This window comes from Haematobia irritans, chromosome 4 (genome assembly GCF_050003625.1).
Source record: "Haematobia irritans isolate KBUSLIRL chromosome 4, ASM5000362v1, whole genome shotgun sequence".
Classification (NCBI taxonomy): Eukaryota; Metazoa; Arthropoda; class Insecta; order Diptera; family Muscidae; genus Haematobia; species Haematobia irritans.
Genome location: NC_134400.1, coordinates 214079851 through 214094695, shown reverse-complemented (window position 1 = coordinate 214094695; position 14845 = coordinate 214079851). Strand labels below are relative to the sequence as shown.

Below are 14845 nucleotides of genomic sequence, written 5' to 3'. Positions count from 1 at the left end.
TTTATTTAAAATTCATTCATCTCTTACAAATGAATTACCTATATTATCAATTCCTGTAAAATAATACTTGAAATATACGTGGGAAAACGTAAACATACAAACAAATTTTGACAAAATTTGCATTTGCTGTATGTGTACATAAGCATGAGTAGCAGGCAGTTCTAAATTATTCAGTCTTCTTGTGGAAAACTTTAAAATTCCCACAATACTCAGAGGAGAGATACTCATAACCAATACAAACACCAACAATTCAAACTAAAAGTTGTTGTTGTTGTTGATTAAGTTCATGCAATATTAAGTTTATTTCTTGGTATAGGCTCATGGAAAACTCTTAAAACCAAAGACTTTAACCAGCCAAGCCAAATCAAAATATGTATTTCAACCAAACCAAAAACCAACAAGTGATAGTGGGGAAATAAATAAATCCATTTCTGGGGTTTCTGTTTCTCAGTTCATTTATTGGACGTTTTTGTTATTCTGAGAGAATTTTTTTCTTATATTTTAGCAGAGAATCGCCATGGTAAAATTTAGACCAACAACTGGGGGAGTACATGAAAGAAAACTCACTGTTAACCAGTAAAGAGCAGTTGATTTTATTTGGTTCGTTATGTATGTGTGTGTGTATACGAGAGAGCAGAAGGGATTACGTTAAATAAGCGAATCACCAATATATCCAGCACTCCATAGTAGTTAGAGAAGGCACTTACTTACGCATACGGAAATGAGTCTGAAGAGTAAATAAATCAAATTAAGTGATGAGAAATATCTGCAGGAAAACAACTACACTACTAGTCCAAAAACAAAAAGAGCAAAGAGATACCATCAACTAACCAGTTTCGGATTTTATTTTTGAGCACAAGTTAGAGTCAAACAAAAAACACAACAATAATAATGATGCCCTTATAGCAACAGCTTTTTGTTTAGCTTGTTTAGTTTTATTTTGGTTAAGGTACCTATTGTGTTCATGTTGATGTTTTTTGTTTTGGTTATTTTAGTTTAGCTTTTTCGCTTGAAATGTCATTAGGTGAATATTTGTGAGTGGGATATTTGTACTCTGCCTTACAACTCTTTCTCCATTATATTGTGATACCTGTTTTGTTAAGAATTTCGGGCATTTTTGTCTAGAATGTCGCCACACAGTTGCCACAGTTGGTTGAATTCTACCAACAACAGTAGATTTTTTACTGCTTGATAGATTGGTAGAATTCTTGATGTTTCGGTAGATTTGGCAGAATATTTCTCTATAACTAAGGGGTAGTTCGCAAATTTTCTATAGAAATAAAATTTTGACAAAATTTTCTATAGAAATAAAATTTTGACAAAATTTTCTATAGAAATAAAAGTTTGACAAAATACTCTATAGGAATAAAATTTTGACAACATTTTCTATAGATCTAAAATGTTGTCCAAATTCTCTATAGAAATAAAATTTTGACAACATTTTCTATAGATCTAAAATTTTTTCAAAATTCTCTATAGAAATAAAATTTTGTCAAAATTCTCTACAGAAATAAAATTTTGACAAAATTTTCTATAGAAATAAAAATTTGACAAAATACTCTATAGGAATAAAATTTTGACAAAATTTTCTATAGATCTAAAATTTTGTCAAAATTTTCTATAGAAATAAAATTTTGACAAAATTTTCTATAGAAATAAAAGTTTGACAAAATACTCTATAGAAATAAAATTTTGACAACATTTTCTATAGATCTAAAATTTTGTCAAAATTCTCTATAGAAATAAAATTTTGTCAAAATTCTCTATAGAAATAAAATTTTGACAAAATTTTCTATAGAAATAAAATTTTGACAAAATTTTCTATAAAAATAAAAATTTGACAAAATACTCTATAGGAATAAAATTTTGACAAAATTTTCTATAGATCTAAAATTTTGTCAAAATTCTCTATAGAAATAAAATTTTGACAAAATTTTCTATAGATCTAAAATTTTGTCAAAATTCTCTATAGAAATAAAATTTTGACAAAATTCTCTAGAAGAATAAAATTTTGACAAACTTTTCTATTGGAATAAAAATTTTACAATTTTTCTATAGGTATACAATTTTAACAAAATTTTCTATAGAAATAAAATTTTGACAAACATTTCTATAGAAATACAATTTTGACAAAATTTTTTATAGAAATAAAATTTTGACAAAATTTTGTATAGCAATAAAATTTTGACAAAATTTTCTATAAAAATAAAAATTTGACAAAATTTTCTATTGAAATAACATTTTGACAAAATTCTCTATAAGAATAAAATTTTGACAAACTTTTCTATTGGAATAAAAATTTTACAATTTTTCTATAGGTATACAATTTTAACAAAATTTTCTATAGAAATAAAATTTTGACAAACATTTCTATAGAAATACAATTTTGACAAAATTTTCTTTACAAATAAAATTTTTACAACATTTTTTATAGAAATAAAATTTTGACAAAATTTTGTATAGAAATAAAATGTTGACAAAAATTTCTATAAAAATAAAAATTTGACAAAATTTTCTATTGAAATAACATTTTGACAAAATTTTCTATAGGAATAAAATTTTGACAAAATTTTCCATAGAAATAAAATTTTGACAAAATTTTCATAGATCTAAAATTTTGTCAAAATGGTCTGTAGAAATAAAATTTTGACTAAATTCTCTATAAGAATAAAATTTTTACAAACTTTTCTATTGGAATAAAAATTTAAAATTTTTCTATAGGTATACAATTTTAACAAAATTTTCTATAGAAATAAAATTTTGACAAACATTTCTATAAAAACAAAAATTGTACAAAATTTTCTATAGAAATAAAATGTTGAAAAAATTTTCTATAGAAATAAAATTTTGATAAATTTACTACAGAAATACAAAAAAATTTTTTTTACAAATAAAATTTTTACAAAATTGTCTATAGAAATAGAATTTTGACAAAATTTTTTATAGAAATTAAATATTGACCAAATAATCTCTAGAAATAAAATTTTGACAAAATTTTCTATAGAAAAAAATTTTGACAAAATTTTCTATAGAAATAAAATTTCGTTTTGTTTGTTATTGTTGGCTTCTCTTCAATCGTTATTGTTGTTTCTTTTTTTTTTGATCTCAGCTTAAAGCCATGCATTGACTAAACTACAGGTGTAGCTTAACCAACAGAGGAAAAGTATGCTTTTTATATAAAATTTCGACAAAATTTTCTATAAAAAATAAAAATTTGATAAAAGTTTCTATAGAAATAACATTTTGACAACATTTTCTATAGGAATAAAATTTTGACAAAATTTTCTATAGAAATAAAATCCGACTTGTTTTCAAAAAGCTTTGCAAGAGATTTTCACCACATTGCAGGGCTGCCAATAAAACTTCAAGAAAAATCATCTCTTTTTTTCGAAAAAATCTTCATAATCGGCACTTGCATATTAAAAATCTTCAAAAAATCGTTCATTTAAATAATATTAATAAAACTTATTTTATTTGTTACAAACATCACAATAATATTTATTTTATATAGGAAACAGAAAATTAACATGCATAACTATGCATTTCAATAATAAAAGATTAACGAATTAAGTTAATTAAATTAACTTAATAACTTTGATCTGCAATGTGCCTACCAGAAATATTGTTTTTTCAATATATTTTGATCGGCTCAGAATAAACTCCTGAGTCGATCTAGCCATTTGTGTCCATGTATTTGTTATTCGCAGGATTCCGGTCGCTAATATTAACCGATTTTGGTTTTTTGTTTGGCTCAAGGACGAACAACTAATGAATTTGGAAAAAATGAAATCAAATTTAGATATAGCTCCCGTGTATATATATCGCCCGATTTCAACAAATGGGGTCGTATTGCACTTATGCACTGACCGATAGTCTTCAAATTGAACATAATAAAGTAATGTTTTAAGCACCCTTGAAGTAAGCAACAATTAATGGAAATAGAAATAGATTTTGATACAACTCCCATATATGTATCGCACGGCTTTGTCATAATATCCTTATTTACTAGCCAAACTTACTGAAATTTTTATGTATAATTCGATCTCATTAAGATTTGGATATAGCTCTTACATATAAAGGGTGATTTGTTAAGAGCTTGATAACTTTTTTTAAAAAAAAAACGCATAAAATTTGCAAAATCTCATCGGTTCTTTATTTGAAACGTTAGATTGGTCCATGACATTTACTTTTTGAAGATAATTTCATTTAAATGTTGACCGCGGCTGCGTCTTAGGTGGTCCATTCGGAAAGTCCAATTTTGGGCAACTTTTTCGAGCATTTCGGCCGGAATAGCCCGAATTTCTTCGGAAATGTTGTCTTCCAAAGCTGGAATAGTTGCTGGCTTATTTCTGTAGACTTTAGACTTGACGTAGCCCCACAAAAAATAGTCTAAAGGCGTCAAATCGCATGATCTTGGTGGCCAACTTACCTCTCCATTTCTTGAGATGAATTGTTCTCCGAAGTTTTCCCTCAAAATGGCCATAGAATCGCGAGCTGTGTGGCATGTAGCGCCATCTTGTTGAAACCACATGTCAACCAAGTTCAGTTCTTCCATTTTTGGCAACAAAAAGTTTGTTAGCATCGAACGATAGCGATCGCCATTCACCGTAACGTTGCGTCCAACAGCATCTTTGAAAAAATACGGTCCAATGATTCCACCAGCGTACAAACCACACCAAACAGTGCATTTTTCGGGATGCATGGGCAGTTCTTGAACGGCTTCTGGTTGCTCTTCACTCCAAATGCGGCAATTTTGCTTATTTACGTAGCCATTCAACCAGAAATGAGCCTCATCGCTGAACAAAATTTGTCGATAAAAAAGCGGATTTTCTGCCAACTTTTCTAGAGCCCATTCACTGAAAATTCGACGTTGTGGCAGATCGTTCGGCTATTCATGATGAAATGTCAAAGCATACTGAGCATCTTTCTCTTTGACACCATGTCTGAAATCCCACGTGATCTGTCAAATACTAATGCATGAAAATCCTAACCTCAAAAGAATCACCCTTTATAAATATTGTCCGAGTTATAAAAATTTGGCTATCTCCTAATTTTACTAATGGACTCAATTTTAGTTCAATATTAATACTTTTGGTGTGAAATGAAGTATATAATATTTAAGAAATCTCTAGCAAAAATTTGCCATTTCGACTTTGAGTAAAAATTCTTGAACGGATCAAATATCGTCATTTTTGGGGCAAAAATCGGAAAATCGGCATTAGCTATTGTTTGAGCAAAAAATCGTCAAATGCCGATAAATCGGCAAAATTGGCAGCCCTGCCACATTGTTAATTTTTGTACTCTCTCTTTTTATGCTCCACTCTTCTAGCCAAGATCTTCTCTGGGCATAAAACCTTTCAATAGGGAAAGTCCCTTCCCCAACCATATATTCAATTCTCTCCACATAATAATGGCTCTTTAGATTCTCTGAGAATATCATTCGATTTTCAACCATTTCAGATTTTTTATAATTTATTTTGTATCAAATAATCCACTTGCATATTTATACACAGAAATTTTTTACATTGGTTGTTATAATTCCCAATTTTCTGACTGCTTTAAAATGTAATATTCTCTGTATCAAAGTGCTGCTTAATATTGGCATTTGTACAATATTTGAGAGACATTTGCGTTTATTCCTTATGCTTTAAAGAAATTCAATATTGGCGCCCTTTTACAAGTGGACATTTTTAGGCCTACATTTTATGTGGCCCATTGCCATAGCTCCATCTGAAGTGTTTATTTTGAGGTCTATTTGAATTGCAAGAGGAGGTTTGGGATATGTTCCATGGTTTTTAGCTGGAAATATAGCAGCTAAGCAGCAATGCTGCTGCTGCTTCTTCTTCTGCTTGTGCCTTGTGTTATTATTATTTTATGGCAAAATACCAAATGCCGGAGGGGCTAACACAACAACACAGCGCAAAATCAATAAAATTGTTGAGGTGGGTTAGGAAACTGTTACGCAGTCAAAAACTCAACATTTCACTATAAACACGTATACATACAGACACACACACCCGCCTATACATAGCTTAGATGAAGAGCGACTAGCGACAAACAAATTATATTAATGAGAGTTAATGCACTGAGTGATATGTGTATGTTGAGCATGGAAACCCAAACAGATATACATACACACACGCACGCATATATGTTAAACAAGTGCATGTAGACATTCGTAATTTGTCGCATGTTAATTAATAACCATGGACAATTCCCTGAGCTTGCTGGGTGCAACTATGATTACAGCAACAAACATTAGAAAATGCTAGAAAAATTAGGTTAAACGAAGAAATATATTTGACCTATTTTACTATACAAAAATACAATTTAAAATTGTTGTGTGATAGGTAGAGGATATGGGGAACGGTAAAAGGATTAGAATCTAGCTAGTCTGAGTGGTGTTTTAGTTTAAAGAGTTAAATAAAATTAAATGAATTTATATATCACAATTTTTTACAATACGAGTATTATTGAAAAAACGTAAATATGAAGTCTGCTTGATGAAATAGTACTCCTCGAGTTTGTGTATCAAAAACCATGTTGTTATTGTTTTTTGTTACCTCAGGAACATCAAATATAGTCTCCGATATTTGAAAGTGAAATGGTTCAGTTATTTAGAATCACAAAAGTGAGTTAGATTCTCTGCTTCTTGCACATATAAAGAAATAATTACATATATCCCCTTCCCGCACCCGGAGGAGGAATATGCATGTTTCAAGAGCAAAATCTTGGATGGTTAATATGTTTGTCGCGACCATGTTATTTTCTCGGATATTATGTATCTGATTTCGGCAAGCATTTTATGTTTGCCGAGAAAACAATATTTTTGCGGCAAAAATGTCCCATACAAAAATAACATTTTGTTCTTGAAATATGTTTGAGGTTTGAGGCATTACAAAATATCAAAAATTAAATATCCTGATTTAACCGCTTGACCACCATTGTATAAAGGGTCTCCCTACTCACCCACACGCAAAGAAGGAATATGATCACCCCAAACATGTTTCAAGTTATTTTTGGACGGTGACAATGAAACATTTTTGTAACAAAAATGTTGTTTTCTAGGCAAACACGTACATGGTTGCCGAAATCAGATACATAATTTGCGAGAAAATAACATGGCAACCATGTTACAAAAATAACATTTTGCTCTTGAAACAGGGTAGAGGTGATCATATTACTTCTCTGGGTGCAAGTATTAGAAGAAGAAGTACTCAGTTTGTTTTCGTATCGCCAATTTTATCTTCCCTTAAAAAGAGGTGATGTTTTTTTTACAATGAGTGTCGAACGAGGAGAAGTGCCCCTCCCCGCACAATTATCCACAAATTAAGAATACTATTTTCAGCGCAAAGCATATACTTTAAGTTTAATGAAAAAAGGAGTTGACATCACGCTTACTTCTTTATTACCTAAAAGATAAGTCCCGTTATTTTTCTCTCAAAACTTCAAGTGAATCGCAGAATTTCCAATAACAAACCTACCCATCTTGTTTTCAAACAGCTCTGTAAGAGATTTTCACCACATGGTCAATATTTACATTCTCTGAAAGTGTTTGGCGATCTTCTCTGAACATAAAACCTTTCAATAGGGAGAATCCTCTCCCCACTCAAGTATACCATTGTCTCCACATAATAATCACTCTTTAAATTCTCTGAGAATATCCATCAATGTACAACCATTTCTGCTTTTATTACTCAGTGAGTTATTTTACATTCATCATATGTTTACAAATAATCCAATTGCATTTAATAATTTGTTTATAATAAACTATTCCATAGCAGTAAGTGAATCGTTTAACAGAACGTCAATCGTCCACACACACACAAATGTATATGAAATTATGGTAATTTATAGTTGTTAAATTTCTTAAGAATTTCCTTTCAAAGGAAATGGATTATTGCCATGTTTTGCCTAACTACGACCAGTAACCGGGAGTGAATGGCAGAGGTTTCTTTTAAGTGTGACGAATTACTATATGTGCATGAGTGTGCATGCTTATGGGAATGTGCATAGATTTCGCAAAATAACCATACATATGAAAACCGGAAATTATAAAAAAGCTAAAGTTGATTAAAAGTGCATGATGTTTAATAACACAGGCCACCGAGACTGTGACTTGTGATGGTGGATTTTATACTGTTAGTTTAGGTTAGGCTGGCTGACTGGGAGAGTCGGGTCGTTTGTTTGTACTGTTGGCCTAAATTATGGCATCACATGATGTTGCGAGCTATAGCAATGTCTTCTATTTGCCACTGTTAAATATACAGAAAACATACAAATCTATACGAGGCCTAGAATATACCAATGCACACACACACGCACACGAAGTAAACTAACACAGATATGGATTTCTATATGCATGAACTCATATGCATTATGCCTTACGAACCTCTTTCCACCTACCTGCCCCACGCATACCATATAATATGGCACATGTCAAGCAAGCCTTCCTTCCGCATTGACCCAGATTTTTATGAGAAAAACAAAAACAACAAAAACACAACAAGAAGAGAAATAGTTTTTGCACTTTATGCACGTTAGTTGGGTTGCTTTATAGTTCATGTCGGTCATTGTAAGAGGGCATGTTGAAGGTTTTGTTGTTGTTTTTTTTCTATGGCAGTTGCAATTGCTGTTAAACTGTAAGGAGATGTTAGTAGGTGAACTTTGGTTCAATCAAACATTGCGCACACCTCCCCCTCCCTTTTTCACCCATTACACGTGAATTATAGTTTCACTTAAATGCTAATGATATTATGGACTACCATGAAGAGAATCAGAACAAGAGTGATGTACTCTTGTAACAATTGATTTCGCTTCTAGGAACATTGATTTCCCTTTAAGTTATGGCCTCATTTTGTATTACGATTATGTTTGTAACCTAATAAAGTTCTTTAATCTAATTCTAGGGAATAAATGGATTTTTAAACTAAAAATAGGTATCATTCTATAGAACAAAAAATGCGGCTTAGTTAATCACCCAAGGGAAAAACACTTTCCTCTGGAACGAAATTTTAAACGAACGATTTTTTTAAATTATTATAATTTTTGTAAATATGAAATGAAATTTTGAAATTCAGAATTTAATTGATTATAACGTTTATACAATTGTTTATAAAATTGTTAGCATTCTGAATGACTCCAGTAAAAGACTACTATAGGTGCAAGAGTTCAATCGTCAAATTTCCAGAAAAACCAAATTACCAATACGGGGAAAAAATTGTAATTCTGAAAATTGTGGCTCGTTTCTTTTATTAATTGCTACTATAACTAAATAATAACTGTTTACGGACCATAAATATCACCATAATTTTTCCAATTAAAAGTTTAATTGCTTTTCCAAAAATATTCCGTTAAAAATGTAATTGATTCAACTACACCCATTGTTTGTCGTCAATCACAAAATTAATTGATCCAATTGATTTTTAATTCAAATTTCTTGAATCACGGAAATCATAGTATCAGTCATTAACGTCAATTAAATATAGGTTAAATCATTTTTCATTTCTGTTTATTAATTGCGATTATGACATATGATTATAACATAACAGAATTGATATTGAGAGAGTTCAATAGTGAAAGCTAGCAATTAAAACCATCTTAAAAACAATTTAAATAAAAATTTTATAAAATTTCCTTATCTTTCCTTTTAATAGAACTCATGGGGCGTATAAGTAATATGGTTTTAATATTGATTTTCGAAAAAAAAAATTTCGTTAAGAGATACAAATTGCGTGGAGTGGATACCTTAAATATCCTATATTGAGTTTGTGTATACAACTCTGTTATTTTAACATAGGTTTGGTTATGTATGCTAGCAGTATAATCAAGAGGGGTATAGATCATGTCTCATGTAAAATTAACAGAGCTGTTATTTAACTACTGTATCCATATATATTTTTCTTAAATAATATTTAAGTGTTATATGTGTGCATTCAGATTATTATATGTGAAAGAGCTCGGGACAAATATTTCTTTAAAAATTCCATATATACATATATAGAAAAAAAATAAAAATAATTTTTGGATTCAATCACGAAATTAATTAATTCAATTAATTTTTTATTGAAAAGGCTTCAATCGCAGAAATGATAGTACACAGAAAAAAATATCTAATTAAAATTTAAATTGAATTTTAAAAAAATATTCTATTAAATTTTTTAATTGAAACAAAAATCAATTACAAAAATTAATTGCATCAATTAATTTTTTAATTGGGACAATTAATTTTTTAATTGACTTTGGTGATTGATACTATCATTTCTGTGCTTGAAGACATTTCAATTAAAAATTAATTGGTTCAATTAATTTCGTGATTGAAGGCAAACAAAATTTGTTTCTGTGTAGCAATCACTAAAGTCAAATAAAAAATTCATTGATCCAATTACAAAATTAATAGATATTATAAAGTCAAATAAAAAATTCATTGATCCAATTACAAATAATAGATATTATAAAGTTTTGTGATTGATTTTCATTTTAATTAAAAAAATTGTTGAATCAATTAAATTTTTAATTGGAAATATTTTGGTGATTTTTTTTCTGTGTAGATATTTTTTTTTTCTAAAACTTAAAATTTTACTAATAATGTAAAAAATGTAAAACGAATTCCTTACAACATTTAGATAGAATTGTTAATAAAAATTTGCATTTTGAGGTTAATATGTGGACAGAAATTAAAACTTATCAACAATATTCAAATAAAATTAGAAAATATAAATCAGGAAAATGTAAAACCATTTCAGAACTATTTAGTTTATCTATCTTGGCTATTTTTTTATTACTTCAATATAATTAGAGAGTAAAATAAATCGTTTTAATTTATAAAAAAAAATATATAAATTGTTTTCTTCTTTTTTTACACAGTGTAGTGAAAACAATGCACACATGAGTTATTTATATAAAATGTTAACAATGTATATCAGCTAGTATTTATTGAATTATAATAATATTAATAGCAATTGGTATCTTTGAAATATTATTTAATTCAATAACTATGGAAATAAATCATAATAATCATACGCACAGGAGAACCATATGGAAGAAATGTTATTTATTTAACATTTTTCTAATAAACCAATACCTTTTTGAGTGTATAATATTCAAAAGATGTACAGAATCAATATACGGATAGATAGATTTTATTAGTCTCCTTTATACAGAAAAAGCTAATTGTAGTATGCAAAATTTGACGACATCGTAAGAAAATTGAATTAAATTAAAAAAATTATTCTTTTTAACTTCATTATTTTTTTTTTTCTTCAATTACTTTAGGTTTTAAATAGATTTTTAAGTGTCAAATAAATACATATTGTATGCATGATAATTACAATTAATATTCCGGAAGGGCGAATTGTAATAAGCATACATAAATTATATGGCTTGTATTACATTTTATTTCAATGTATCTAAATTGGCTTAATGGGAATTATATTATTTTATTCAAAGTGGCTTTTCTATAAATATTAATACAATTGAATTTCATTGAAATATTCTTACTTTGTTCTATGTAAAATATACAAATTAAATGCTTCTAATAAAAAAACATATATTTCAAGAACAATGCATTTTAAAGCACTTTTGAATAAATAAAATTTCTTTTTAAAATTGTTCCTATGAAATAATTTAAAGAAAAATATAAAATCCTTTGCACACATAATCTATTGTTATTGTAATTGAAAGTTGACTATTACCGAAAATAATAGAATACAGAAACTTTTTATTATCAATTCATTTAGTTGGTAATAATCTTATTACATTTTGGGATTACTATCATAACATTTGATTTCGAATACAGAACATACACTCTCTTTCTCTCACAGCGCAAACAGTGAAGTGAAGAGAACATATGTTTATCAAATACCAACGAGTACTTATCCGCAATAATATCTGCTCCGAAGAATGGAACATATAAAATTGTAAGTACTAGATAAAGAGTACTACATGCATTTTATTCACTTCACGTGGTACCTGGAGTATTTCTCAGTTAAGGTGAGTACTAAGTTCGAGTTTAGCCGCTAAAGTGAAAACTAAATCAGTAAAAAAAGGCATAAAATTATACATATTTGTTGCGTGTTTCATTATAACTTGATGGGAAATAGCCCAAAGCATATTTTCACAATGTTTGTATTCCTTAAAATAGATTATTAAAGAAATGTAATCGTGAAAAATGGCGATTTTAGCGGCTAAACTCGAACTTAATACCCACCTTTATATAAGAAGCAAAACTTTACATTAGTACTAATCAAAGTTATGTGTGTATGCCACACACATCCTTCACCTTTTCCCAATAGATAGCATTATTTATCATGTGATCATTCTTTCGATTGCATTCAAAAATAATATAATTTTTAGCATAATTTTTGTTTACTACATAAATGTCTCAAAAAAGTGGGGTTTTTAGGTTTAGTACAAACAATACTTTTCCGAGTGTATAATATTTAATAGATATATAGAATTATAATACTTTTTTTAATAGTTCTCATTAAAAAAAAACGTAAAAATTTGCCTAGTAACAAATATTCAAATAAAATCATGACTTTAATTTATAGACTATTTATCATATTGGTTTATTGTACTTTTCCTAGTGATAAGCAATGGACTTGGCAATATGGAGAGGGTAAATGAGAGGGAAAAGTGTTTCGGGATTTTCTGGAGATTTTTTTTTTGAATAACAAGGCCATACTTACCATTAATTTAAATCAGAAAAAAAATTATAAAATGAATTAATCAACTGACCAATTATAAATATGCCTCCTGTATACAAAGTTAAAGAAAACTTCAAGCCTACTTCTGCCATATAAATTCATTCGATAAACTGTCAATAAAAACCGCCAACCTCCAGTTTTACGCACAGCGTATATAGTGTTCTTTTAATCTCTAAAAGAATAATTTTTGATATGGCTTTAATTTTTTCAAAATTTCTAAAAATATAAAAATTCAATAATTTTTGATTCGACTTTAATTTTTTCAAAATTTCTAAAAATATAAAAATTCTGCACTTTTGGCTCCTTTTAAATGCAAATTTATTGATTTGTAACAGAATTTTCATTCTCCAAAGAGAAATTGAGAGAAATCTAAGTGCAATTGAGAGTAATGTATGTGTACTGTAGTTAAACAACAGCACTGCAATTTTACATGATACATGATCTATACTGTCAGAATACATAACCAAACCTATATTAAAATAACAGACCTGTCTCTACATACTCAATATAGGATATTTAAGTTAATCACATGTCAATTTCTCTTAATAGGAAACTAAAATTTTTTGAAAATGTTAATATTACAATGTTAGTATTACTATATTACTTATACACCCCCATGAGTTCTATTAAATAGAAAGATAAAGAAATTTTATTAATATTATATTCCAGATTTGTATAAGATTGCTGTTACAGATTATAGATTTAACTATTGAACTATCTCAATGTCAATTATGTTAATCTCCATAATCGAATTAGCCGCAACAGGCTTAAGGACTATGATGACAATTAATAAAAAGAAATGAAAAATAATATAACCTTTAATTAAAGATAAACTGTATTATAAATATATTTTAATAAGAAGCATGTTTCCTTTTACTCGTCTTTGAAAATGGTATCGATTAAAGACGATCATCTTTAAAGTAGGGTAAATTGGTAAAGAAAAACATATTAGCTTAATTTAGTAATCTTCGACGGGCTGCCTTTAAACCTGTCCTAACCTAAGATTAATGTAATAATAATCCTCCAAAGATTTGAAAAAATATTAGAATAAAACCTAATTTTAAATGCCATTAAAAGTTGCACACATAACCAGATTGACCGAGTATGAAAAGAATTGGATGTATTTATTAAAATAATTTCAGAAAATATTCATTCTCAATTTTGTTTCTAATGTTACTAAACAATTTGTAAATGTATTATTTAATAAAACTAATCATACGCCCCATGGTACAAATTTAAAAATGCTCATTTAATTTGTTTCTTGTCGGAATATAAGATGTTTTAGTTATTTGTTCTACTTAAACAAGAAAAATTATAATATTAAAATGTTTTCTACATTATCTATTTGTGGACAAAAAATGAATGAATGTGATTGAGTCAAGAAAATACAAGGAAATTCATTAAAGTTGCGACAAAATTCGATTTTTCAATAATCGCAAAAGTCTAAATTATACAAAAAATGTTTCTGGTTTTGGAATTTGGAAAAAAAATCAAAAAGCCAAAGTCTACTTTTCAGTAATTGCAAAAATCTAATTAAAAAAAAACAAAATCGAAAAATCAGTTTTACCTACTAATGAAGACATTTTATGAAAAAGTTGAAAGTCCCGACATCAAAAGACGACTTTTCAATAATCTCAAAAGACGAACATTTATTGTAAAAAATTTTAAAAAGTAAAAAAATCGTTGCTTCTATTTTTTTCAAGAAATCAAAAAGCGATGTCAAAAGTCTGCTTTTTAATAATAGCAAACATTGATAAATCTACTTTTTCAAATATTTAAAAAGTCAGACATCGTTTCCAAATTCAAAAAAAATCGACTTCTATAAAAACGTTTTAAAAATCAATACTCGAAAATTGACTTTGAAATAGTGGAAAATCGACTCTTATAAATTTGGACAAAATTGCAAAGTAGATTTTTTTATTATCATTACATAGCATATCTTCATATTCTCAATAATTTTATTTATTTCCGCAATGGACGAGCTTTTCTAATAAAGAATTTTATTTGGTTTTACATACAAATTAAGTCTTATTAAAAACTCTTAATTCTTATTCAAATTTGACAGTTAAGTAACACGTTTCAATTTTGAGACTCTTAAATAATAATAATTCATTATGGCTTTGTAATATATATTAATT

General features: G+C 28.1%; 1 protein-coding gene across 4 annotated transcripts in view; it reads right to left on the bottom strand.

Annotated features, from left to right (window-relative positions):
- The window catches only part of Eip74EF (Ecdysone-induced protein E74), a 303766-nt gene that overhangs the window by 60701 nt on the left and 228220 nt on the right, over nt 1-14845 (bottom strand). The gene's annotated exons all lie outside the window — the stretch shown is intronic.